The 27,393-nt window shown below is 48.0% G+C and overlaps 1 protein-coding gene across 3 annotated transcripts in view; it reads left to right on the forward strand.

Moving 5' to 3' along the window:
* The first annotated feature begins 379 nt into the window (after window positions 1-379).
* Window positions 380-27,393, forward strand: part of LOC149353667 (solute carrier family 25 member 35-like) — a 52,620-nt gene continuing 25,606 nt past the window's right edge. The window contains exon 1 of one of the 3 annotated variants that reach the window (XM_089582710.1): window positions 380-586. The gene's annotated coding sequence lies outside the window, so the exon portion shown is untranslated. Of the gene's footprint in view, window positions 587-22,897; window positions 22,999-27,393 lie in introns of those variants that run through there. The other 2 variants (XM_089582711.1, XM_089582712.1) reach the window with 2 other exon arrangements.

A 27,393-nucleotide genomic window follows, 5' to 3' on the forward strand; every position in this document is an offset into this window, starting at 1 on the left:
GTTCGACTACAATAACGATCAGGGCTCTTTCGAAACTACTGTATCCGTTAGCACCGCTAGTTTACTATTTTTACTGTGATAAAGCTAGCTCAACTGGTAACTGGTTCATATATTCAACGTTCGCGCCCTTGCAATGCGCCGCACTGCGGCAGTGCGCGTTATTATAGACGTTAGCTTGGGTACTAAAGCAAAGTCACCTTGTAGTTTCAATATTTCTCCATTTAAAAAGTATAACCGGCATGTTAAATTACTCCCCATTCGCCTCCGCGAAGAACACAGGTCCCAGTGACAATAAATTATGCGGTATCAGCGCCAAGCTTAACAGAAACCGAAAGTGTTTGTAGTCTCTTCTCTCGCCGACTGATGGCGACACTCTTCTGCGCTGTTCGTTTCGGTTGCTTTGACCCCGTTGTTTCGCGTTGTGGTCGGTCAGCTGTGCTTCTCAACTAAAAATAGCGTGGCATTCAATGCATCAGTTGAATTCGTGCTGCACTTTTTGACTGACCGAACATGGCCATCAGGGCATACTACGTGCATTCAACAAGCCCACATCGAATCTGCATTAGGATACGCGGCACATCGTAAGGTACATTGCTGCGTAGTTTTGACGCCCTCGCTTCGCTTGCTTTTTGCCTTTCCTGCAAAAGTACCCATCACAATAACACATTTCTGTGGAATGACACGTGGGGTTCCTTCGCGTGATCTGCTTTGCACAAGCTCTGCAGCTGGCATGTGGCACGGCTCGAAGTCGTGTGAATGGTCGTGCCTGGCGCACCGTGTCCCTGTTTTCCTCGTAGTATGCACCAGAAGTATGCCTGAGACAAAAATTCCCTTGCTTTTCCCCGTCACTGGTTGTTGCACTGCAGGGTGTCTTGCTTTTCTGTGAACTGCGAAAAAATGCAATAAACCAAAATGCTCAAAAACTGACGCTGTTTAACTGTGGTTGTTAAGCTAATGCATGCAAGTGCCTGCGAATATGTTCACGTACTACGGCTTAAGCTGATGCGCGTGTTTTCTTCTGATGTAAGTCTAAAACACAGCGTTAACTCCAGATTTCTCGCAAGACTTTCCGTGCTCTCACTGCAGCCGCTAAAAAAAAAAAAAAAAAAAAAGCTGGGATGCGCACATCGCTGGCGTGCTGCCTGCAACCGCATGCAAGTTAAGTGCTTCCCGGTAAATTCATAGCGGGCAAATCTGGAACGGTCTACTTTAATGTTTTTTTTTTCGCTTACGTGGACTAAAAGTGCAGCTTTCTCTTCGCGAAGCCATACAAAAGGTCACTGGCGGAAAGTTGTTTCCTTATTACGTTTTCGATGGAGGCCGCATGCAAAAGACGCACGTGTGCGACGTCAGTTAAAAAAACCGTGGTACACCTGGTACCTCTCCACTTCGGAGCTTTTCTTCTTTCACTCCCTCCTTTGGCGGAGTAGCCGGGTTCGAACCCGGCCGTGGCGGCTGAACGCAAAAGGAGCCTGTGTGCTGATGTCCGTGCACGTTAGATATGATCTTTCATTTCCCCCTTCCCTCATTGCGCGGTTGAGGTGTCCGCCGAAAAGTGAGACTGATACTGTGCTCTTTCCTTCAAAAACTAATTTTTCTCTCATGACGCGTTTGAAGTATCCACTGTAGTCTATCGAGGATAAGAAGCCTTCTCTTTCCTCAAAACTAATTCGCCCTGGCGTGGTTGAGGTGTCCGGTCACGTGGATTATTAATTATCGCGCCTTTCCGTTCTTCAAAACTGCGTCTTGCTCCCGCACCTCCGCGCGAGATTTCGATTTCTTTGCGCTTTCTTTCCTCTCGTGTTCGGACAAGCGTCGATTTAAATTCATGACTTTTGTTGCATATGCCCCGAAGCCAGGTTTCATTACCATTAGAAGTTCGGATTATCCACTGCTGTCTACCGGTTGTCATGAAGGGAGTCCGAAGTGCGAATGAACTTTTAATTTTTTACACCACGCAGCATTACCATTCGCGATTGTTCTCGGCCTGTTTTAACCATACTTGGAATGCGTTATCAAAAGATAGCGACAATTCCATAGCCGTGGACCTTCACCAAGTTTATTATCACTGCCAACTTCGTTATGAAATCCCCCTTTGCGACTGTTGACCAGATATTATTGAAAGCTGGCCCAGATAAGTGGGCCACGCCGGCGCGCTGACACCTTCAATCTCTTACTGTGGCCGGGAAACTTGGTTGGTTGGTTCATGGGGTTTAACGTCCCAAAGCGACTAAGGCTATGAGAGACGCCGTAGTGGAGGGTTCCGGAAATTTCGACCACCTGGGGTTCTTTAACGTGCACTGACATCGCACAGTACACGGGCCTCGAATTTCTCCTCCAAAGAAATTCAACCGCCGCGGCCGGGATGGGAAACTTGGTTGAAAACGATCCGAAGTTACACTGAGTTCTCCAAACATCCTGCAGAAAATGAGCATCTATAATTGGTACGCGGGTTCGAGACGATTGTGAAGCATATTTATATGCCTAAAAAAAACATGTCTTTTTAACTTTATTCAGTGTATAATCGCCGACGTTTAAGCAGACACCTTGAAGCTTCGGTTTCGATTTTTTTTCCCTTCTTTCTGGGGGGGGGGGGGGGGGGGGGGGGGATTGGAGCATTTTTCATGAATTATTCGTTATCAGTCGCTCTACAGCAAATGTGCAAAATGACGCATTTTTATTCTTGTAACAACAGACGACTGTTTACCTTTATTAACTAAGCTAACCAAAGCAGATCTGAGAAACATGCGTAAGATCAGTGCAGCAGCCACTTACCGGGACCGCTTTGAACGGCGAGAGAGACATGATGCCGTAGACATAATGAGCGAAGTTTTTATTTGCAGGTTTTCTACAACAAACTATCGAACAAGTGGCTGAGCGCAAAGCGACTGTCGCTGTATGAAATTGAATCGAGGCACCGCGTCACCTTCTTCCCGTCCTCGTTTTTCTGTGCGCTGTTTTCCCACCTATAAGTAATGTGTAAACGTACCCGGTCAGCAAAAAGCCAAAAGCGCCGCTGTGCATTAACGACCCCACTGTGAGCTCATCCTACGCCGGTAAAAAAAAAAAAAATCTTTCTTTGCGAATACAAAATAAAATACACATGATGATTGTCGCAGTATTTCGGCTATCGGCACCACCGGGAGGTTAAAATCCGTGCAGGCGGTGTAAACTATATACAGAAAGCCGGATCTATTACTCGTTTAGCCGCAGCGGTCTCCTTTAGATAACGCCCTTGTCCCGTACACCAAACTTCGACTTGGGCGCTCGACTGATAATTGGCCAAAAAATTTAAAAATAAGCGCTGTGTTTAGACCATTCGGCGCGGAGATTATTGGAATCACTACAAGATGCGCAGAAAATATCAGCCGACAACGTTGCAGTGGATACGCACCATCAGTAGGCGCTACGTACCGTCTGAAAATTCCAAACACTACGCTGAAGTAGTTGTTTACGTGTTGACGACTGCACAACACGTCAAACACGTCGCAGCACGCCGCCGCCGTCTGCCAACTGCCTGCGTTGCCAGGTTCAAAGTCCCGTTTCATCACCGGGTTTAGAAAGCGGGTCGGCAGCTGGCAACCGCGAGCAGTTGGATCACTGCCGAGTTCATTCACGTCCATTCGAATGCATGGGCTAAAGGCTCAGCTTTCCCTCGAGTCAGTACATTAACTGTGAATGACTGTCATACAGTTATATTATTGTGACAGGTACGGTTGGCTTCACCAACGTTAAAAACGAAATTGATTTTTAGTGCCCTAAAACTAATGCTTCCAACCTCGAAAAAGAAAAAAAAAACATTTCCTGAGTGTGTGAAGCTAGCTAGATCTGCAGAAATAAAATGTATACGACCTAAACTGTGCCGCCGCCGGTTCGAAGACCAAGCGCGGCGCAGTCGCGGCCGTATATATTTTATTTCTTGGGTTGTTTCTTGGCGCCTGGGATTCGAACCCTCGGCGGCGCGAACAGATCAGCCTCGCTGGCCACTACTGCACGAGAGCACTATGCTATCGCCGCATTTTGTTTTCTTTATTTCCGATCACCCCTTGTATTTAACTGTTGTTGTTGTTGTTGTCCTGTGACTCTCTCGCGCTATGCATTGCGTGTCGTCTTTGTCAACTTCCATCCACGTACAACGGATCCAAAACACACCGCTTTTACTGTGCCCTCTTAAGGTGCGTTAAGCGGTCCCCAAATTTTATACTGCGCTACCACTTAGGCGCCCATCACCGATTTCGCCGATCTTTGCCTAGGCCCTGACTTTCAAACCCTAGCCTCGAACCGAAAACGAAATGGAACGCGACGTGCTAGCGCACATTCTTCGCATGTGGCCAGGTAAACTAAATGGGCGGTAATTTTGAGAAAATGAAAGGCGCAGTAACTGTCTCGCTTCGTGGTGGGCACCTCAACCGCGCCCTGAGGCAAGGGAGGAAGCTGGAAAGAAAAGGAGGAGAGAAAGAGGTGCCGCAGTGGAGGTCTCCGGAATAATTTCGACCACCTGGAGATCGTTAACGCGCATTGACATCGCGCAGCACACGGGTGCCTTTTGCGTTTCGCCTCCATAGAAGGCGAAACGCAAAAGGCGCCCGTGTGCTGCGCGATTTCAATGCGCGTTAAAGATCCCCAGGTGAAACAGCGGTACGAAAGGAACATTCAAGGCGTTTTATGAGCAAATGTGCTAACCTTGCACGGCGGTCGTAAGGCCTGTAGTGATGATTTCTTATGTGGCAAATTCGACAACTACAGGTGTACGAATTTTTTTTTTTTGTAATGTCTGTTTAAAGAGCCCTCAGGCACGCCTGCCGACTCTGATTTCCTTGGGACCACTTGACGTCATTGATGAGATCTATTTCGTCGCGACGGCTTTCGTTTCGTCACGTATGAAATGCCGTTATTCGCCGGCTACACTGTGCAAGAGGAGAGCAGACTGTGTTCAAGAGCGTGTTTCGAAAAAAAAAATTCCATAACGCTAATCAAAATGATGGTGCTATGTCAGCGCTATAACTGGTTGTGTGGAATGTTAAACCGAATGCGTAAGCGTCGCACAGTATCGAGGGCATGCGGACCTTGGCGTTCTGTGAAGCCGCGCGTTTGTGAGCCACGTTGCATTCCGGATGCGCACGCTTTTGCGGTGATGGTGTCGAATGTGTCCCCTTTGTTCGATCTGCAGCGCTTTTCCGAGCTCTTGCGTCTGGATTAAGGCGGGTGGGACTTGTTTGTAATAATCAGATATCCGTTAGCAGTAGTATAATCAAAGTAATATTAATGTAACTTGGCGCAAATAATGCGCGGAAGTAGTAGTTTAAAAAAGTAAAAAATTTCCAACAACAACGAAAAAACATTTCACATTTTATTCATTTACACATTTGCCCCTTTTTCTCAGAAATGTCTTATGATAAAGTGCTGCAATTAGCAGTGCAAAAGGCACATTTATGTTACAAAAGTGATACTATAATTATAAGCCAACAGCTGTCGGGCGTATTACGTGCCGATGATGGCGTCGTGACGTTCTCCATGGTGCTCCGCCTGTGCTGCGCCACACTTGTGCTCTCCCCACCGCACTTTACTCCTGCTTTTCCGCTCCTCTCCTGCTCCGCACCTCTTATGGTACCCGCCGCGGTGGCTGAGTGGTTAGAGCGTCCTGGTGCTGAACCCGTGCACGCGGGTTCAACCCCGGCCGCAGCGGTTGCGTTTCGATGGAGGCGAAACGCAAAAGGCGCCCGTGTGCTGTGCGATGTCAGTGCACGTGAACGGTGCCCAGGTGGCCGAAATTATTCCCGAGCCCTCCACTACGATTCCTTTCTCTCTCTCTCTCTCCTTTCTTTCACTCCCTGCTTCATCCATTCCCTCGAGGCTCGGTTGAGGTGTCCACCAAAAAGTGGGGCAGTTACAGCGCCCTTTCCTTTCCTCAAAACCAGCCTCAATTTTTCACCTGTGATTGTGGTCACGTGTTCGCCGATGTGCACGTATACAGCGACGACACGAAACCCACTTGACCCCGCAAGTAACAGCCAGCGCTGTAAAAGAGCGCGGAAAAATTTGTGAGGCATCTGTTAAAATAATTTATTTGTGGCGCATAGCCACTCGTGTTCCTAGCGAGAATTCTCGCCCCCTGGCTTGCAGGATGCGCCGCACGGAAAACGCAAGGGGACTGTGCCGCGCATCCTTTCCGGTCCCCTTTCCCCCCGCTTCCGCCGCCTCGGAAAGCGGGAATCGAAATAACAGACAAACTGGCGAATGCTTTTACGAATCCGCTGTGGGCTCAGCATCCATCAGAAACGCTAAACTGAGCGTGGTTATGCATTCTTTCTAGCGGCCGAGCCTTGTTCATTCAGTGTGACGTAAGGCATTTCCTCGCAGGTACACTCCTCCCATAGAGCCCCGACAGGAAAATTAATAATAATAATAATAATAATAATAATAATAGTAATAATAATAATAATGTTTATTGCCAAGAGCGAACAGAAATACAAAATATTGCGGGCCAGTCAAAGTCTACAAGTGCTCAGTTGCGCGACTATAGGCCCGGGAACGCCACAAACCTGGTGGTACGTTGGCTGTCCGTTTGAAAATGTACGCAAGCACTTAAAGGGGTTGTGAAAAGAAAATGAAGCTGCCCGATTTTAATTTTTACTGCTTCCATAAACATTAGACATGCTAATTCCGAAATATTTCGACTCAAGTTTGAGTCTGCATTTAATAAAGCCCGTTCGAAATCACTGCCTTTTTGAGCTGATGAAACGACCATGCGCCGCCGTCGGCTGGCACACGCACTACTCGACTACGTCATTTTAAGATCTTCAGAAACGTAGAGATATCTTCAACTTTCGTTTGCCCTAAAATAATAGCTTTATGAGAAATTCAGAAAGTGAAACAAGGTTTTCCAATTATTTGCACGCGTAATTGCACTCTGTTAAACTGCAGCGCGTGGTCATACATCTATCACTGACCTGGGACCAGTTTCGGTTTCGGTTCTGCTTCTCCATCCTCCTTGGCTTCAGTATCAGCGGCTCGACATAGCCTTGCTTACGTGAACCTATCTAGGTGGTGTTCCTTGACAGCGGTGGTTTGAGTCAGAGAATCGAGCTGAGCAAGGCCAGCCCATCTCGACGACTCACTCTTTACATGAACTCGATACGAACGAGTCAGCTATCGCGGCGCTCATCGGCTCCGCGCTTCTGTTCTTTGCTGCAGAAAAATATATTCCAGAAGCGTGAAGAGGGTTAGGCATAATTTGCAGATGGGGCTGCGAGTCAACCCACCCCTTGCGATAGAGATGAAGACTCGAGTCCACGACCGGGTTCGGAGGTTCACGGTCGGGGCTCCCGCAGGCAGAGGTGTCGCGGTCTCTCGGCATGACTGCTACTTGCCTGGCGCGCGACGTGCCGTTGCGAGCGGCGTAACAACGACTGACAGCAGCTCGCCGCCTGCGCCCAACCGATGTCAATGACAGGCCGCACGCGGCGCGTCGCACTGACAAGGGGCAGAATGCGAGCGCGCAGAGCGCCAGCGTCATAATGACGTGGGGCGCGTTTCTCGGGGCCGGCCTGTCAGCCTGGATGCCGGCCGCCGGCGTCAGAAAAACACGCTAGTATTATTTGTTCACGCTCATAACAAGCACTGGAATAGATGAATGCCAAAAATGAATCATTTTTGAGGATCGTTGGCTGATGCCGAGTTGCTGGCAGTATTTAGTTCGGCGATACAAGCAAATTTCATCCAATGACCGCTTTATTTACTGCCTGGTCGCCGCTCGCATAGCTGGCATTTGCTAGCTCCGCTGGCGTCGCGGAAATCGAGCATATCTTTATTTTATTATGGGACAGGTTCACAGTTAAAGGGGTGACGAGAGCAGTACCTTTTACAGCGCTGACCAGTTCCGGAGCTCCCTCAGCTGCGGTATCGATAGTATCGATGCAAAACCAGGTAGGCTTAGCGACGACCAGGGCCGCCGGCAAGCCTCGATCGCAGCTTCATCGCCCGGCGCGTCCGCAGGCGGCGTCGTTGCCGAAAGCTCGGCATGCTGCCACTGCCAACAGGCAGCCTTTCTGATAGCATGGCGCTGTTTTGTCTTTTCTGGTGCGAATGTGAAATACAGCGAGGCTGCAGGCCGGCCGGCAAACCTGGATCCCGTCCGCTGGCGTTATAAAAATGAGCTAAATATTTTTCTTCACGTAAATAATAAACTATAGCGTCCGCTATATAGCTCCGCTGCCGAGCGCTCCGCAACAATGACCATATGTTTTGTTGTGAGACGATGCTGTTGACAGTAAAGCGATGCCAAAAGCAGGCATTTTATCATAACCCAGGCTACTTCCGAAGCGCTGTCCACCGCGGCTTCGGTGCGAAACAGGCCTAGCGACGACCAGGGCAGCCAGAGAGCAGTGCAGTTCGTCGCCCGGCGCGCCCGCGTCCAGAACCGTTGCCGAAAGCGCGCTACGTGGGCAGGCATGCTTTGTGGCCGCCCGAGTACAGCCGGCAGTCTTTCTGATAACATCGCTATTTTGTCTTTTCTGGTGCGAACTTCAGTAGTCAAGCAGCGCGCAGGCGCTGGTGTGCGGTGGCAAAGTGTTACACCGGATGTGGGCCTGGCATGAGTCTAGTGGCGCAAAGATGCTTGCCGCTCCGTGTCCCTGCTTGCTGTAGGCGGCAGTTCGCAAGCGGCAACTGGTGCGGCGCGCCGTCAAAGTTATCGCACATGTGTCAGCTTGAGAGCTAGCAGACTCCATTCTGAGCAGACGACGGTGCCACATTCGAGTCAATATGCTGCTGTAACCTCGGTCAACTATGGCTAAACAGGCCTCGCTAAGCCGCCATGTTGTGTTGACGAAAACCTCTGATTGGCTTCTTAAAATGACGTTTGCTGTGAGTTGAGGAGGACGCGCGCTGGGAAACCGAAATTTAGTTTTTTTCGCTATTCAATCAACCCAGACGATGAAACGAACCAAAGTATACTATAGAATGAAGGGCCAGAATTCCAAATACACACGTCGTTCAAAATTTTCGGAAAACGTTTCACGACCCCTTTAATGCGAAAATTCTTGCTAAGTCACAATAGTATATTGCACACTTTCACAACCTTACGGAATTAATGAAATAACATGTGATTGACTTAAATTGGCAGGGAAATAAGCAGAAACTTTCAGTTCTCAACAGATGATTTAATGCAATCTATGAAGTAGCCTCCAACACTTCGTCTGGATAATAATAATAATAATAATAATAATAATAATAATAATAATAATAATAATGTTTTATTGCACAAAAAGAGTACAGAGTTCCAGAAGCGGGTCTGTCAAAGCCTGTCAAGTATTTAATCCCTCGTCCTCGAACTCAGCAGCGGAACGCTGTAACCACTGAACCATCGTGGCCAGAAGCGTCATTCTGCCAGAGGTTTTACTCGTTTTAAAACGACTACTGAAGATAGCTCTCTAATACCTAAATTAATGAAATTTTACATGGTTATCTTACTAGCCTAACGTTGTTAAATTCGTGTTGCCATACCTTTAAGAACTTTTTTTTGCCATACCTTTAAGAACTTTAAGAACGTTGGTTTCGATCGCTCTCAGTATGCACATTCCTCCCAAAGAGCTGTCAAAGGTGGCTGGCGACTATGCATCATATAATTACATGACGCGACGCGACAAAAAAAAAAGCATGAAAGCCTCTTGGAGAAAAATGGTCGGATTTTGGCGTATGTAAACGAGCAGACTTGCGAAAGCATGTGTTTAGCCTGGTTGGCTCATGGTTTTGCTTTGATGGGTCGTCGGCATGTATGGCGACGATATACTCACGATAAGCTCTGATCGAGGTTAAGCTGATCTGATGTGTTCGCGCCGCAGATGGAAGTTGATGAAGAGATTGAAACTCTACCTGTCAACACGTGGCTCGATAGGAAAAACATTTTTGTGTCTTCTGTAAACTGCCGCTTGTGCAATGTACCTGAAACAATTGAACATTGTTTTATAGACTGCAAAGACGCGACTTTTTGGGGGGATGTGCGGCAGAGGACGCTACAGAAAGATTTTCTCCTAAATTCCTACAGTGTGCACTACCGTGTTGTTTCCCAACCTGACTCGAAAACCTATGATATGATTCTTCTGATTGGACTTCATAGCCTTTGGAAAACGCGCATGCAAGACCCTCAACGTTGAACGTGTTGTTTCGCCCAGAATTCATTTTAGCCGAATGTTGCTGCAGGTAACGGACATTTACGAAGGTCTAGACTTTTTACCGGATTCGTTTCCTCTCCTGATGCGCTGTATATCCTTGCCAGCCTTTTAGTTCTGTTATGTTTTCTATCAAGTTTGTCCCACGTAGTGCCTACCTAGGTGCTCCGTAAAAAGTTTTTTGCGCGCGCGCGCGCGCGCGCACACACACACACACACACACACACACACACACACACACACACACACACACACACACACACACACACACACACACACACACACACACACACACACACACACACACACACACACACACACACACACACACACACACACACACACACACACACACACACACACACATCCTTTCGGTACATATTCATGTGGAATAAATACCATGAAAAAAAAATGCGGCAATAGCGTAGTGCCCTCGCGCAGTCGCCAGCGAAGTCGATCTGTTGTCGCCGCTGCGGGTTCGAAACGCGGTTTGGTTGGTAACAACTTTATTTGTAGTCCTGCAGAGCTTTCGCCGACGGGGCCTTAGGTCTCCCACGTGGGGACGTCGAGGCGTTGCCTGGTCGTGGTAATATTTACTTTATTTATTTATTTAGGTCATGCTTCAGCGTTGAAATGGCTTTTGCAGCTTTAGTCGAGAAGTAGAGCTTTCGCTCTAAAAAAATGTTTTTTTCTTTAGGAAAGGGGATGGAGAAGTAACTGTCTCGCATCTCGGTACACATCAACGGCGCCGCAAGGGAGGGGATAAAGGAGGGAGTGAAATAAGAAAACGAGAACGTGGTGCTTTGGTGAAGGGCTGCTGAATAATCACTGATAATCACAGGCGCCTTTTGCGTTTCACCCCCCTCGAAGTTCTAAAATGATAAATAAATAAATAAACGCTTCGCACATAGTAGCGTAAGAGAAGGAGATGTAGGACGTTTGAAACAGGCGCTGTTAGCCGTGCAGCGAGACAACAGTTGCAGTGCCCGCGAAGAAAGCAGGAGTCGTTTAACGTGTTATTGACAGAGCAGTGCACGTGCTGCCCCAGAGAACTTTTGCACTAGCGGTGCCTTTGGCCACGGCCTGTCTGAATGCTCGCTGGTTATGCCACGCCGTCCAGGCGCGTCGGAGGCGCAAGGTGCGCTAATTATTACGAGCCGTGTCCGGAAAGTAAGAATACAGCGCGTGCCAGTGAGCGCTCCCTACCCTCGCTCCCCGAGACCGGCCGTGGTGCCAGCCACACTTTCACAAAACTAGTCGAGAGGTGGCAGCACTGTCATGTAGACCTCGAACTGTATGCTCCGCTCTCCTTCCGATCTACACTCCTGCGCCAGCGCCTGGCCGAGTAGCGTGGCCTGGAAATCTTCGCTTATGTAGAGTCCCGCCAAATGCAAGGTGCGATATCAGCGAAACGCGCTCTCCCACCTGACAGTTACAGAGAGGTTCTTGTTGTTTATGCTGATGTTTGGGATCGACAGAACGTGGCGAAGTGGCGCCGTGAATTCTGGGCAAGCATAACAGATGTTTGTGACGAAAAAAGTAACGGGAGGCCGTGTGCCATCGAGGTGATGTTCTTCGCGAGTTCAACGATGAAGTTCTTTCGAATAGGCGTTTGAAAGTAAGCGGATTGCGAGAACTCGTTCCCGAAAAGTCGGAGGTGATTCATGAAGGATGCAAGAAATTGTGCGCCGGGTGGATGCCCAGTATACTCACCGACGATCACGAAACAATCAGACGCGCTACGCATACGAGGGAGATCAATTTATTTCTAACGCCATGAAGGTTTGCGCATGAACCCATGACACACAGAAAGACAGGACGACTGGACAGTTTCTGAACTCAGCACCGACCGGGAACGAAACAGGTTTTCCACCACATGCCTGCATACAAACCAGAAGTCACTGCAGTGGAGTCACACGCATTCTCCAAAACAACCCAAATTCGAAACTTCCAATTGAAGCAGCAAACTGATGGCCACAATTTTCTCGAAAAAATGGCTGAGGCTTAGCTAAGGTTAAGCCTAGTCAGATGCGAAGCATATTGATGGCTAGGCTTGGTAATACATGGCTTTCCTTGGTTGACGTTCATCCCGCTCTTCATCGGTCTCTGTGGCACGCTGAAGCTTTCGCTTCTCGTTCAAATCAGCCCTGCTTCTAGGCGGCATCCCAACACCTGGCCGCCTCGTAAGTGCCCGGAGAGCGAGGCAAGCTCAGCTTTATACCGCTGCTGTAGCGTCACGTGGTCAGCTGCAGCGCCTCTGATGTGACGTCATGTTGATGTGACGTTGATGTGATGTGACGTCATGTTGTCACGTGGCGTCACGTGGTGTCACGTGGCCACGCTAAAGGTCAATGGTAGCTCCACCGCCGCGCTCGACGGGCTGTAGTGTAGCTCTAGTAATATGCTTCGCATAAAAACGTGGCATTCTGCTCGTTGACTTCACGTCTCCAGTCACAACAATTAATAGCGCTGTATACTGTAAAATCTTGTAACGTCTATACGGTGGTCCATCCAAAACAAATGGAGAGGACTGTTGACAAGTGGCATACACCTGTTTCACGACAGCGCTTGGGTCCACACCGTGCACGACACCAACGCGCTTTTGGCAAGGTTCAAGTGGGTGGCTTTGGAGCGTACTTCCGTATGGCCCAGACCTGGCGTCCGATTATTTTAGCCTCTTTCTTCATCTGAAAAAATTACTGGTTGGAAAACGGTTCGTGAGTGACAAAGAGTTGCCACTAGAAGTCATGATGTTACTTTTTTGGCCGGTGAAAGACTTCTATGGCCACGGCATCCAAAAACTGCTTTCCCAGGCTGAACACGTGCTTGGATAATGACGGCAAATATATGGGGGAAAAAAAGAATAAATGTAGTATAGTAAGTTCCGAGCTAAAGTTCTGTGGAATAAAATTTTTCAACACCTGTGCTGGCCTTTTTGTCTTTACTTTCTGGACACGCACGCCTCGTGTCAAACATGAAATGCTTGTCCGAACCATCCCAGCTGAGGCAGGGCAACATGGAGGTCGTCACGGCGCCATTATTGGCACGTCATGTGCATCCCTGTGCTGATCCATGATTTACGAACTTTACGGGGTCGAATAAGGGCTTTGTAGGGAAAGCAGTTAAAATAAATTTGTTGAAGTTTTATCATAACTTTATTGTACGCTGTTTCAGGATTTTTTTGCCTAAAACTTTGCCTCAGTCCGTACTGACTGTGTGTTCACGAAAGTTAAATAGCTTAGATTAATTAATTTGTCCCTATAAGTATATCGTTTTCAACTGCTCTTAAGACTTAGTGCATGGTTGACATAGCAAAATGGGCAAGTGTGCGCTAATCGCGATACTAATAACTGCGGATGTTAGGCGGCCTGCGTCAATATTTGTAATAAAAATATCTGACAACAGTCCTGTTCCCTCTGTTGCTTGCGCTGGCATATTTGTAGCTTTGAGAAAGCAGTAAACATTGAATAATGCATCTAATCCACGGTTCGCATTACTGTTTGATAGCAGATTCATATTTGGGTCATCAGCACGGACAACTTTATCTTTATCCACTAATCCAAGGAAGAAATCCGGACAAATAAAGCAAATGTCCGTATCACAGGAGGTTAGAAAATACATAGAAAATACGTATAGACGGAACATGCGCGTAAATGTCTCGTAGTGCGCGTTAACACAGTAGGATTCATCAAGCAGGTCGCACGCAATCCGTGTCTTTTAGTGCCAACAATGATACGCCACCACTACGTTTCCAGTGGCGATTCAAGCAGTAACACTTAAATGCTGACATGTTAAATGCATCGTTCTATGTACGGAACTATATTTCCGAAAACATAATGACTTAAAGGTGCACTGAAGAGGAATCTGAACTCGCATTTTTGCCACGGGAACTCGACCTACCCGTTTCCAGAATTCTTAGAAACTTCGATTTATTGTCCTGTGCGGCCGATTTCCGTAAATAAATCGGATTAATGTCCGGCTCCCGCCTTGTTTTTTTTTTTAATTCCCCGCGTACGGTGGGAGGAGTCGACCAACGCATGGAGTGCCTTTCAGGCAGTCGCGTGGCGACTTTGCTTTCGCTTTTATTTTCTTTCTTTTAGGTTTCCGTGAATAAATAGGTCTAGGCAGAGACTACATAGGTGCAAATTGCCCACGGGAATAAAAATGCACGTGGACTCTTTGCTTTCGCCGATCACTACGTATCACTCCGCCGATGGCAGAGCGGCAAGTCGCCACGGGACTGGGTGAGTGGTTGGTCGACTCCTCCCACCGTTTGCGGGGAATTGAAAAAAAAAAGGCGGGAGCCCGACGTTAATCCGATTTAAATTAGGGAAATCGGCCGCACAGGGCAATAATTCGAAGTTTCCAAGAACGTGTAGACCGAGTTCCAGCGGTAAAAATACGAGTTCAGATTCCTCTTCAGTGCACCTTTAAAACGGCAAGTTCATTTCAGCAAACACTACAAAAAAAAAAATTCGATGCGATCTTGTTTCTTTCTGCCGAATCGCATAATACGATGAATGAAGTTTAAACACTACTGCGAATTTTTGCAAAAAAAGAAAGCGAGGTCCGATCTAGGCACACAGATTTGCAGGAAACGAGGCATTGCAAGGAAGAGCAGGCAATAATTGAACAAATGCTGTCAAATTAGCCGTTTGCATCGTGAGTTGGCCAGTTTCACTGGTTTGGTTTGGTTTGGTTTGGTTTGGTTTGGTTTGGTTTATGGGGTTTAACGTCCCGAAGCGACTCAGGCTATGAGGGATGCCGTAGTCCATGGAGGGCTCCGGATAATTTCGACCACCTGGGGTTCTTTAACGTGCACTGACATCGCACAGTACACGGGCCTCTAGAATTTGTCCTCCAAAGAAATTCAACACTGACTACTCCTAACTGCACGTTCCGTTTTCCTGACAAAAATTAATGCACGGCCACTTGTATAGCACGCGAAGCGATAGCTGTTTTCGGCGGCCCACTCCAAGCTGAACTGTAGAAGGCTTCTGTTTTAATTCGTCAAGTTTTCAGACAAGAAAACTTGAGCGGGCATTTAAGCTGCGCCTTAAGGGCACAACGCGATACCGTTAATGGGTCCCTACAGCCGCCTGCGGTCCTCTTTGCGTGTCACTTCGCCTATGTTCTGCCTACGTGCCCATATATGCGGAATTGTTCCTTCTCTACTTATCATTCATAGATCGCTGGCAGTCCTCATACCACCCCTGGTACAGTGGTGCAGCGGTTAAGCGATGCGCCACTGCTCCGGCAGGTGAATGTTTCAGACACAGCCCCCGGTGGATGCTTGTGAAACCCAGGCTGCTTTCTCCGAACAACTTCTTGTGACCAATAATTAATTTGACTGGCGCCTGTAGCGGAGAGATGGTTTTGATGACGCCAGAAGGTCACGTGACCTAGATGGCGGGTGGTTCACCTTCTTTTGCACGCACAACAACGCAGACGACGATGCCGGATTTTCTGGAGAACGGGAGCCTTAAGGCTGTCGCGTTAAAAAAGATGATTTCGCAGTTGCCAAAATTTGTATCCCCTCTAGCCTATTGTCACGAAGCGCGTGCTATCAGAAGCTGACTGCGGGGACTTTCCTCGTTTTTGAAGGGAGTCGATCAACAGTATTTATTTATTTATTTATTTATTTATTTATTTATTTATTTTAAAATACTGCTAGCCTCACGTAGGAGGCTGTTGCGGGAAAGGGACTAAAGAATGCGTGCATTCTGGTTACCCTCGAGGATATGAAACTACAAAAAAAACTTTTAGGATCAAACCAACATTAGAAGTAACAAAAACCAAACAAGTCGAAATCATGGCACTCACTCCCAGTCTAGTTGTGACAAGCCGTGTAAAAAGGCATCTAAAGATGTGCAAGTGACAACATTATTCGGCAGCTGGTTACAATCTCGGATGGTTTGAGGAAAGAAAGCAAGTTTGAGCCTGTCGCTTTGAATTCTGCATTCGTGCAAGTGCTTACTACGTTTTTGTTTTCTTGAATTTGCAGCATTCTAAAATGTCACGTATTTATGTTATGTTTATGCATCGCTTAAAAGAAGAAGGAATTTAAGACGCCAGAATTTAGCGCGTTTTTTAATGGTTGGAAGATCCGCTTTGCGCAGAAGTTGTGTAGGGGAATCGCAATGACTGTATTTGTTGTAAATGAATCTTATCGCTTTCTGCTGAACGCTTTCCAGTTGAGCAGTACAATTTTTAGCGTACGGAAACCAACAAATGATGCTGCATTCAAGCACAGAGCCAACGAGTGAGATGTAAGCTAATAACTTGGTGTCAGGTGGAGTAGATTCGAAGGAACGTTTAAAAGAAAAAAGTGTGGAGAGTACCTTGCATTTTACATAGCAGATCTGTCTGTTCCATTTTAGGTCTCATGATATTATAATACCCAAGTGTTTGTGCTCGTCTGCTCTTTTTAGTGTCTGATGTTCAACTCCATAGGTATCTGTTACAGGGTTTTTCTTTCTAGTCATTGTCACACAGGCTGTCTTGTTTATAGTTCAACGTCATTCGCCAGTTCTAACACCATTCGCAAACTTGCCCGAGTGAGTTGTTAAGAATTAGTTGGTCTTCATGACACAGGACATCATTGTAAATAATGCAGTCGTCTGCGAATAAACGGACAGTACAATTTATGTTATTTGCGATGTCATTAATGTATATAAGAAAAAGAATAGGAGCTAAAATTGTCCCGTGCGGCATACAACTTCAACGCAGACCGCACGTTGCCCTTCATATTCTACAAACTGACGCCGCTTTTGCAGATAAGCTTGTGATAATTCCATGTTTGTGAAATAGTTTAGGGTATGAAACATCCTAAATTATCCGAAAGCTTTGGACAAATCAAGAAATATGATGTCCCACGATTACCCACGATGTTCAATTTGACCACGATTATCAGTAGTTACGGCGAGGTCATGTGTGGTTTCAATTAATTGCATGGTAGTTGACAAGCCTTTCGAAATCCATGTTGCCCGCTGCTGGTGAATTTGCTTTCTTTCGCGAATGTTACATTACGTTTGAAAATAATGCGCTCGAGAATTTTACAAGCTGTACAAGTAATTGAAATGGGCGATAATGTGAAGGGTTTCCGTAATCACTTGATTTATGAATAGGAATTATTTTAGCCATTTTCCAGTTCCTTGGTACTTCACTGGTTAGTAAAGATTGCTGATTGATGGCACAGGAGCCTGTGCCGAGTATCACGCCGTTTTCAGTGGTGAAGACGGATTTAAAGTAGTCGTTAAACTCTTCCGCCCTATGTTGAGCTTCACCCGGCGGCAGACTACATTGCTTGTGCGTCCTGGAATTACGGTATCGCCAGAATTTTTGAAGAGAAGATTTGATAAAATTACGTAGAGTGGCATTAAGGTATTGTTGTTTCTCTAACTTAATGGCTAGCTTCAGTGCACTGGAATTTTCACGGACTTTATCGCTGTATCTAGGTAGAGATGATTTGTTTCGCTTCAACTGTATGAATTGTCGGGTTATCCACGGACTAACTTTTGGCAAGGTTTGGACTTTGGTTGGTACGTATTTTGACAAGTAGTGCATGCTCAGCGTTATTCTTGAAAACTGACCATATATGATCTCGGCTAAAACTTTCGAATCGCTAAATTTGACTTTTGTAAGGAGGACAACGGGCATACGCGCGAGCCGCATGGCCATCGCCTGGTGCACGCTCCTGGCTCCACTGCCTGACCTCGGACTGCTGTTAGCCCTGCTCCCGTTGAGAAGCTTCACCGGACAAATCCCACCTTGCATTTGGTGGAGGTGCGGGGTAGCGTTCGGCTGCGGAGTTCCAGGGCGAGAGGATATTCGGTGTAAGAGGGAATTCGGTGTAAGAAAGTTCCATATGTTCAAGAGGTTCAAGATATATGTCACTTGATTGCAGCTCTGGCAGTTTCAAAGTTCTACCAACGCAATTTAGTTCAGCGAGCAGGTCTTCATCAGGACCTGAACATCATGAACTTCAGTATCCTGTGCCTCCGTCTGTATATATCTAGCGCATTCAGCAGCATTTTTAGCTACTGAACGACATTGCGCAGCTAGCCTCTTCAAGCACCTGGGCACGCTTTCTAAGGCAGCCTGTTCTCTTGTCCTTCTGCTCGTGCTTCTTTAGAATGACATCATATTTTGCTGGCATCATTGTTATGGACGCCTTGACCTCGCTGACTCGAGAAAGCAAACCTGCTAGTGCATCCAACCTCTTGACGATATCTGCGAGTCTCGCAGCGAATTTTGGGTCAACGCGCAGTTTTACCCCGGACTTTCCCTTCAGATATTGCGAGGCACGTATCGCCGTGATTTACGACCGGCTTCCCTTTGGATTTAAATGTTGCTATTTTTATTTTGCTATTTGATCGTGGCGTTGATATCAGAAGAGAATTAATCGACTAATCATAGTTGATAGGACATAATATTGCAGAAAGAGCAAGCAAACGCAACCACGTGCCGTCTTTGGGAGCCTAACCCACGACCTCCGCTTGTCGCGTCTTGCCACTGACTTCCAGCGGCGGCTGCCTCCCAGTTTGCGTTCTAGGACGTTGATGTTGCGTGTAGCCTAAGCTTTACAGGGTTCACTAGCGTGACGGTCAGTCATAAAGGCGGACATGCTGCGAGTAAATAAATACCTTCTCATAGCGCACGTAAGCAGCCCTGTTTTTTAGTTGGCCGGTGAAGACCACAAAAAAAGCCGTTTAAAAGCGATCACGTTAAGGGTTCCATCTCGCAGAAAAGCCGCTGTCGTCGGCGTCGGCCGCTGGCGGTAAGCGAAAAATCACGATGAAAGCAAACAATTAATAAAACTTAGCTGAAAAGGAAATTCGGTGAATTTGGGTTTGGGTAGGAATCGAGCACAGACACTCCGGATTGCGAGAAGGGCGAAGCTTAAGCGTCCTCTAATTTTTAATTCGCTCATTGGGTTTATTTTTTGTTGCATTAGATACTTCTTATCTTTTCTGCGTAAACAACAGCGGTAGCAGTGCTAAATAGTTATTTTCATGTTGTCTTCGAGCTGTTTTTACTCTTCTTTCTTTCATCAAAATTCCGCTCAAGTGTGGCATAGCCTCCGCCTCTTTAACGTTGATTCGCGATTCGTGCGTACATATTGCGTCCTAATGCTGTCAGTTGCCGCGAATCCTCGGAGCGGCCTGAAGGGAAAGGGATGAAGCGCCACTCGTGCAGCAGGGAACGAGAGGAACGAACGAAAGCTGTCCCAAATGCGTCGCAGTTTCTTGACGGCGGGATCGCCTTCTGCTGGCATCGAGAGGGCGGTTAATCCACTGGGGTGCATCTTCTGCCTGCTTAGGGACATCGGAAGAAAAAAAAGAATCAAAGAAAAAGTGCGCCTCGTACGTGGCGCAAAGTTCGCCACGAAGAAGTTAAGCCTGATTGATCTCCAACGACCCGGTCTGCCTTGTATGCGCTTATTTTTCGGCCAGAAGGATGGGCATCTCACGCTAGGATATTTCTGTATTTATTTAGTTTCTCTCTTTTTTTTTTTTCATAGCGGTGTCCAAGCCTTTTGGGATCATGTGAACGACTAAATTGTGCCTCCGCAGAACGCGTGCGAATAAATTGGCGGAATTTCTCGTTTCATTTTTACTCCGTATGAAATATCAAGGGCATCAGTACTCCAAAGCCGAATTTATTGTCTTGTACATTTCAGTCCTTCAACCTAAAGGCGTTTGACCTAAAGGCCTTTGCCCTTATAGGCCTCTGACCTAAATGCCATTGGATGTCTATGTATACACCGGTTTATCGGTTTATGGGGGTTTAACGTCCCAAAGCGACTCGGGCTGTAAGGGACGCCGTAGTGGAGGGCTCCGGAAATTTCGACCCCCTGGGGTTCTTTAACGTGCACTGACATCGCACAGTACACGGGCCTCTAGAATTTCGCCTCCATTGAAATTCGACCGCGGCGGCCGGGATCGAAACCGCGTCTTTCGAGTCAGCAGCTGGGTGCCATAACCACGAACTCATTCGTTGCCTTTCCGATGCACGTCGATGCACTTCTCAGGCCCGTTACTCATCTAGTGACCGAGGACAAAGTTCTCACGGGTCAGCAATCAACAAATACGAGTACGCACGCTGCGCCGCAACAACCTGCGTAGCCTTTGCTGCTGCCGTGACGGCTATCGTTCGTCGTAACAGTGTGCAGCCGTAGGCTGTCTACATTTGAAACCGATCGCACTTTGTGGCAAGTGGAACTTATCGCTGCGCATGGCAATCGGGAGTGAGACCTGCGGTGCGAAGAAGTGAAATTGTTCGCTTACTGACGTACACGCACGAGTGACGACCAATGTCTGACTGCATACGGTAACAAGACGATTAGTCCGAATACTTTCTGGGAACGTAAAAGGAAGGGACGAAACAGAAAAGCAGTAAACGAAATGCGACCGACTGCGCGTTCTCGGAAGTAAAATCGTGTGTGTACGTTGAGTTTTTTTAAGTACTGAAATATTCAACCATGCAAAAATTGTCCTTGGACGTACTGCGACGTTTGTTTCAAGGTGCATGCGCGAGCAATGTGGCTTGCCCCACCGCACGAATTCCGAAAAAAAAAAAAAATCTTATTCACTGTGCCCTCTCGAGCATACTTAGCGAGCCTGCCACCAACGGCGCAGCCTTCGCTTTGCGCAGACGGTGTACCGAATACGCATATTGTAACCATGTTCCAAGTACAACGCAAGAGGCCCGATTAACGGTCTGGAATACGTCTCCAGCGGCCAAGGTCCGGACGTAAAATGTCTACAAGGTCGCGCGTACTGTACATCTGAAAAATGCGGCTCTCTCCACCCAGGCAACATTAACGACCGTTCGGCCTCGCGCTGTGGTACGCGTCCCATTCCCCGCATGGCTTCCTCCCGTGTTCCCCCTTCCCGGCGTACCCCCCTGCTGTTTGTTGGCTCCCGTGCGCCAGTGTTGTCTTTATACATAGAGTCTGAAGAGAAATGTGGCCGTAACGGCGGCATTTGTATTGCTTAGGGAGAGATACGCCTGGCATGTTTGCGCATATCCAATAGCCCATGCCAGCGAAGCCAGAGGATGGTGTACCTCTCCTCACGTTATTTATTGGTGAAGCCCGAGGCCGGAACGGAATCCCCGACTCCTGAGAGGAGCCGAACGAAGATGCAGAGAGCGCCACCTTCGGAGCCAACGGGAAATCGGTGGTTGCAGTCAGGTCGAGTGGAATGAAAGCTGGGGCATTCATAATGAACGAGGCGGCGGATATGCGCCATCCGGAGCATGTTATTCAAATCGTCGCAAATGGAAGTGCATCGCTGGAAACGCAAGATACAGTAGCGGGAGATGTCTCGCGTGCGAGCGTGAGAAGTGCGTGGATGCTGCTTCGTTGTATTATATATATCTTAAATTGCTGCATCATTGAAGGCGCTTGAAGCTATGGCCGCTAACAGCTAGCTCTGGTGTCGCCCAATACTTAGATCTTTGCGCTGTTTTTTTTTTTTTTTGCAAGGAATAGAAATCAAGTCTCGGGGCAGAAGCGGAAGGCTTCTAAAAGGGCGAGGCTTGAAACCCTCTCCCACCTCCGCGCTTGAAGAAGCAGCGCTGCAACGGTAATGGCGTCATTGCGCTGTTAGAGGTAGCATGTAACGCTGATATCCGCGTGCAACGGGGCGTGAGTGGCAGTGCCTTTAAATTGTTAGTTGGAAAGGGGGGGGGGGGGTACATTTTATTTATGAACTGCGCACCGAAGCTTGGCTTGTTAGAACCTGGCGGCACAGAAAGGAACCTTCGTTTCTTCTGTTAACTGTAGTCGGTTTGACGTACCGCCAATCATCTAATGATGCGATGAAATTTTGTTTTGGGGCGTCCTTCGTTTTAAAGTCACACAAAGAGCAATATCTCTTGGCAACTCGCCGTAATCAAGAAACATTTGGCACGCTCTTCCTCCTTGGACTGCACAGCATGCGGAAAAAGCGAATGTTGGACCGCAATGCTGAAACCTTTGTTTCCCCAAAATTATGCATTTTACGCACATGGTGCTTTGCAGATTGAGTTTCCCACCGGACTGGTTACCATTGTTTATACTTGCTTTCATTTTCGTTGCACAAATCTTGAGTAGGCACTTTGAGTCTTAAAAGGTGCACTGCATCAGACTAGCACGGATAGATTATTCCTCGGGTATACACTACCGACTCTTTTTTTCTGCGCGGAAAGGTGGCTGCGTTGATGAGAAAATCGCAGATGAAAATCCCGAAACGCTTTCACGTTCAAGCCGCCCGCGAAAAATGAGCGCAATTACGTTATCTCTGTGACGCATTTGCGATGGAGCTCTCCGACCAACCAGTCATGACTAGTTAGTCATCAACTAATTAGTCATGGCTAGTTAGGCATTAACCAATCATGACTAGTTAGTCATGGGTCATGAATAATTAGTCACGACTGGCCAATAGTGATGAACAGTTAGTCATTAACCAATAATGACTAATTAGTCATGACTACCGAATAGTCATGTCTGGTTAATGACTAGCTAGTCATGACTAACCAGTCATGCCTGGTTAATGACTAGTTAGTCATGACCATGACCAACCAGTCACGACTAACTAGTCATGACTGGTTAATGACTAATTAGTCATGACTAATCAGTCATCCAGTCATGCCTAACTAGTCATTACTGGTTAATGACTAGTTAGGCATAACTTGTGCCTAGTAATGACTAGTTACTACTCTCACTTCAGATGTAACGGACGGATGGACAGTCATGGCCGCCTTAAAGGCTTTCGCCTTAAAGCGCCACTTCCAAAGACCGGAACCGGAACTAGCCCGCCTGGCCCAGTCGGCCGTCACAGCGGTAAGGTGCAAATGCAGCAGCACGCGAGCAGCATTCGCGATCTAACGTATTTAATTCAACACCACGTCTGAGTGAAAATAGCACGCACTTCGCGCTATGCTGTCGAATATCCCGTGTTTGTTGATTAACTATACGTAGTAAATGATCGCAGACGACCCGTATTGGAGGACTCCGGAATAATTCAGACCACTTTGGACTTATTTTTTTATGTGCTCTGACATCGCACAGCACACGGGCACTTTTTCATTTCGCCTTTTTCATTTCGTCATTAGTTAGTTAGTTGTATGGGGTTTTATGGCGCATAAGCAACTATGGCTATCATGCGCCAAACACAATGCGAAATGCGGCCTCCGCAGGTGGGATTCGACCCCGCGACCTTGGTATAATAGTCGAGCACCAAAGCTGCTGAGCCATGGCGACGGTGCAAATTATTCACGATCTCCCCTGAGTGTGTGTTACTTTTTAGGTCAGAAGCTGAGATGCTTCTGAGCCAAAATAGCCATATAGGTGTGAGGCGAGCTGCGAGGCGCAACCGTAATTTGTGGTTCTGTGCCGTTGGCAGAACGGAAATATACGCGTCAAAAACAACTCTACGGCCATTTTCACCGGGAGAAGAGGCGCCGAGTGCGACCTCTCGCCATCTCGTAATGGATCGAGTGCGGAGTTTTTAGAAGGCTTTATTTCGGATAGTTGATCACGTGCATTATAAGAACGTTTTTTTTTTCTCGAGTCTATAGTTGTTTTCCGACCGTCTGATGAAGACAAAAGCAAAAAGAAGAAGCGGTCGGGCAGTGAGGGACAGAAAGCGCTCGGCTCCCCTGCCTCATGAGGTCATTATTCAGCGATCGGCGGCCATATAGAATTCCGCGCGCCTGTTCTCAACGCCAGCGCCATCGATCTTACGCGCCGCTGACTGGTTTTTCTTAACGTGTTCGGCTTCCCGCCGCAACTCGGTGACGCGGCCGTCATTCGTGCTCTTTTATTTTTCCCTTACCGCGGCGCTGTCATCGCCGATGCTGTCCGTCATGTGTCACGCGGCGCCGCGAAACCGCGCGCAGATGAGCTCTTCCGTCCTACATGGGAAACTTCGCGATTGGCGCTGCTGCAGAGCTGGGCGGCTGCCTTTTCTCTTCTGTCTCAGAAGGAGGGCAGCGGCTCGCACTTGTTAATAAAATTGGCTTCATTCTTATAACCTCCAGGACACGGCCGAAGAGGAAAACTCAGTCCCTTTTGTTTTTGTCACCCGTAACTGGGTCGCCAATCGGGAAAGCAGCCACAAAGACGATTGGTTTTGCTTCTTTAATAGAGGACCGTTTTGAATCCTTGGATATCCAATACGAACAAACGGTCTCCAGTAATAGCGACGCATTTAGTGCCTCAGAAAGTATAGTAAATTGCCAAGTTTCTTTCGTTGGCGCGTTGCGTATACATTAGTTACACGGTTTGGTCCGAGACCATTTTTCCCAAGCATTTCACCCCATGAAGAGCCGAGCACCAGGCCGGAGGAAATCTTGTACCCATTAAAGAAACCGGTCGGTACCCGGCGGCACTGGGGATCGAACCCAGCACCTCCCGAATGCGAGGCGGATGCTCTACCACAAGACGACCGCTTCGGGAAATGGCGTGCGCAGACGGACCTTCTTCGCATTTCTCCCGTTTCATAAAATAAAGGAAAACATCGCCGACGTGAGTGACAAAAAAAAGCGAGAAAAGAGTGGTTAATTAAGTACGGCATGTATATAGGTAGCGTGGCAGCCGGCGCAGGTGACTGAATCATATTAGACGGGAGCTAAGGGCACGAGCGGCAGGAAAAAGGAGACGTGCACGAGCGATTAATTAGATCCAAATAGAGGAGAGCGCTCGGATGAAGGCACAGCCGCGCGGCTCGTCTTTCCTTTTTCAGGTGGCCCCTACATAATTGCAGGTCCCTCATTAAGGAAGACAATGCGTGTTTTCCCAAGTGCAGCGTTCCCTTTCCGCTTAGTGCCGTTGCACAAAAGCGCGCAGACAATGGCCGCTCTTCGAGGAGCCATGTTTTTCACAGCAGCGCAGTATTGAAGGAGAAAAACAACTAACACGAGCATGAACAGCACGACTTGAGAGTCGGATGTGAACTGTGCGGCGGAGTGGTCGGAGAGTTACCTCGTTTACTCTATATAGCCTGTTCTGAATGGTCGCTCAGTTTGCTGAACACCTATGCGAGTTTTCGTACGCCATCTATAGGGGCCTATGAGATAAATGGGTGGGCTATTTCGCGCCGCAATTGCAGCGCAAAGTTGAAACAACTGCGCGTAGCGGCATTCCTTGCGGCGTCGTTATCGTGAGTCGAAAAAGAAACTGGATGTGATGACGCACGGTTATAATTATGAATTTTTGGCCGCGTCCGCTGGTAGTCTCGGCGTCAAAAACCGGTCGAAACTAGTCAAAATATACTAAGCGTATAGACCAGATTTTTTTACCCTCGCACGCAGGCTGCGGACGCGCGCCTACTCTCGACGCCAGTCGCCATCTGTCGGCGCGCGCGGCCCGAGGGACTGCGGGTCGCGCCGGCGCCGCGCATAGAACGCATGTTTACGTGTTCGCTTCTGCCGTTTTGTGCTCCATCAGCTAACGTATGAGGGTGTGTGCTGTGCGTCACTACTCACATTTGCCCTCTTCCAGACAGTGCTGCGGTTATCTTGTGCGCAGTTACTCGTTAAGGCCGATTCACACGACGGACCGTTCGCCCGCGGCCCGCGCACTACGTGTGCATACGTCAGCACTTTGAGAGGCGCGCTGGATGCATGGATGGATGGCGGCCGACAGCGCGCCCCTCAAAGTGCTGACGTATGCACACGTAGTGCGCGGGCCGCGGACGAACGGTCCGTCGTGTGAATCGGCCTTTAACGTGACATCCGAGGGTAGTCGACCAGGTAGTGTACGGACTGGAAACCGGCACTTCGAAGCAGATTTCTGCGCTGTCGTGTCGTTTGTTGTCGCCTTTTACGTGCGAAATCATCTATGATAATATTATGCATTAGAATGTAGATCTATTGACTTGACTCAGTGGAGTAGTAACTGGATAGGCGAGCTGCAGACTGAAGGTTGTCCCGACGGAGCGCGTGTTTTCGATCACCAGTACGTGTTCAGCATCCTTGCGCTGAGCTTGCTCTTGTTCCCATTCAGAACATTTCATGCACAGGATTGTAAGCACGACCGCTACCGATTTCAGCTGCTTTTTCCGCACACATGTCAGAGGTATCTGGGGGGTAAAGGTTTATCTATAGTATCTTTCTGCTGTTGGTATCTACCTTAGCTTGGTTTGGTTTATTAAGGTTTTACGTTACAAAGCGACTCAGGCTATGAGGGACGCCGTAGTGAAGGACTCCGGAAATTTCGACCACCTGAGGTTCTTTAACGTGCACTGACATCGCACAGTACACGGGCCTCTAGAATTTCGCCTCCATCGAAATTCGGCTGCCGCGGCCGCGATCGAACCCGCGTCTTTTGGGCCGGAGCCGAGAGCCGTAACCACTGAGCCACCGCAGCGGTGCGGTATCTACATTATTCATAGGAAAATATGCGCGATTTCATTACATTTTCCACACTTAGCCAAACGCCTACGCAACGCTCTCACACGCGGCGAGAGCTCCTGAGTAACATAACGCGACTTCGGACCTCAGAATTAGTGAAAGCTGGATTAGCTGCTCATATCTATTCAAGCTTTTATAAATTAAGCGAAAGTACGTTTTTATGCACCAGGTTGCATAAACCATGACAAAATTTGTTTTCTGTTGGCGCTGCGACTCAGTTGAGCTCACAGCGGTAATTTGTTGATAAACTGGCGCGGCGACAAGAAAGCCGTTTGTGGAAGGGGGGGGGGGGGGGGGGGGGCTTTATGGCCGGCAGGAAGGAATAAGAGTGCATGGGAATTGGAACTGCATACTAGCCGCACACCTAATTCTTGATATTGAATAAAAAGTTTCTTTGCGACGTGGAGCACCAAGATGGAATTCGATATAAGCACGAGCGCGTTCTAAGCGCCGGCACAATTAACCTGAATGTCAAACTAAATGTCATTAAAACGCGTCAATGTTATCGCTTTGATAACGTAAATACTTCCTGCAACACAGCCACGCAGCGGAAGTATGCTCGACAATGTTTTTTTAGCGCCCGAAGCGCGGCTATATGCAGGCGCGGCCGCGGAACTGCCGCAGCCCCGCAGTCCCCAAAGAAACGCCCGCACCGCGGCGCGCCAGTCGGTGCAAAATGGCCGCGCCCAGGAGAGGCTCAAAAATCTGGTCTATACCATGAATTAAAAGTGGTTCAGCGCGGTATTGTCGCCAGCGTCATACAGCCGGACATCTCCTTGGCTGTGTGTAAGGTTTGGTTTATTAGGGTTTAACATCCCAAAGC

Source organism: Amblyomma mixtum, chromosome 3, assembly GCF_055824585.1.
Source record: "Amblyomma mixtum isolate Tamu chromosome 3, ASM5582458v1, whole genome shotgun sequence".
Classification (NCBI taxonomy): domain Eukaryota; kingdom Metazoa; phylum Arthropoda; class Arachnida; order Ixodida; family Ixodidae; genus Amblyomma; species Amblyomma mixtum.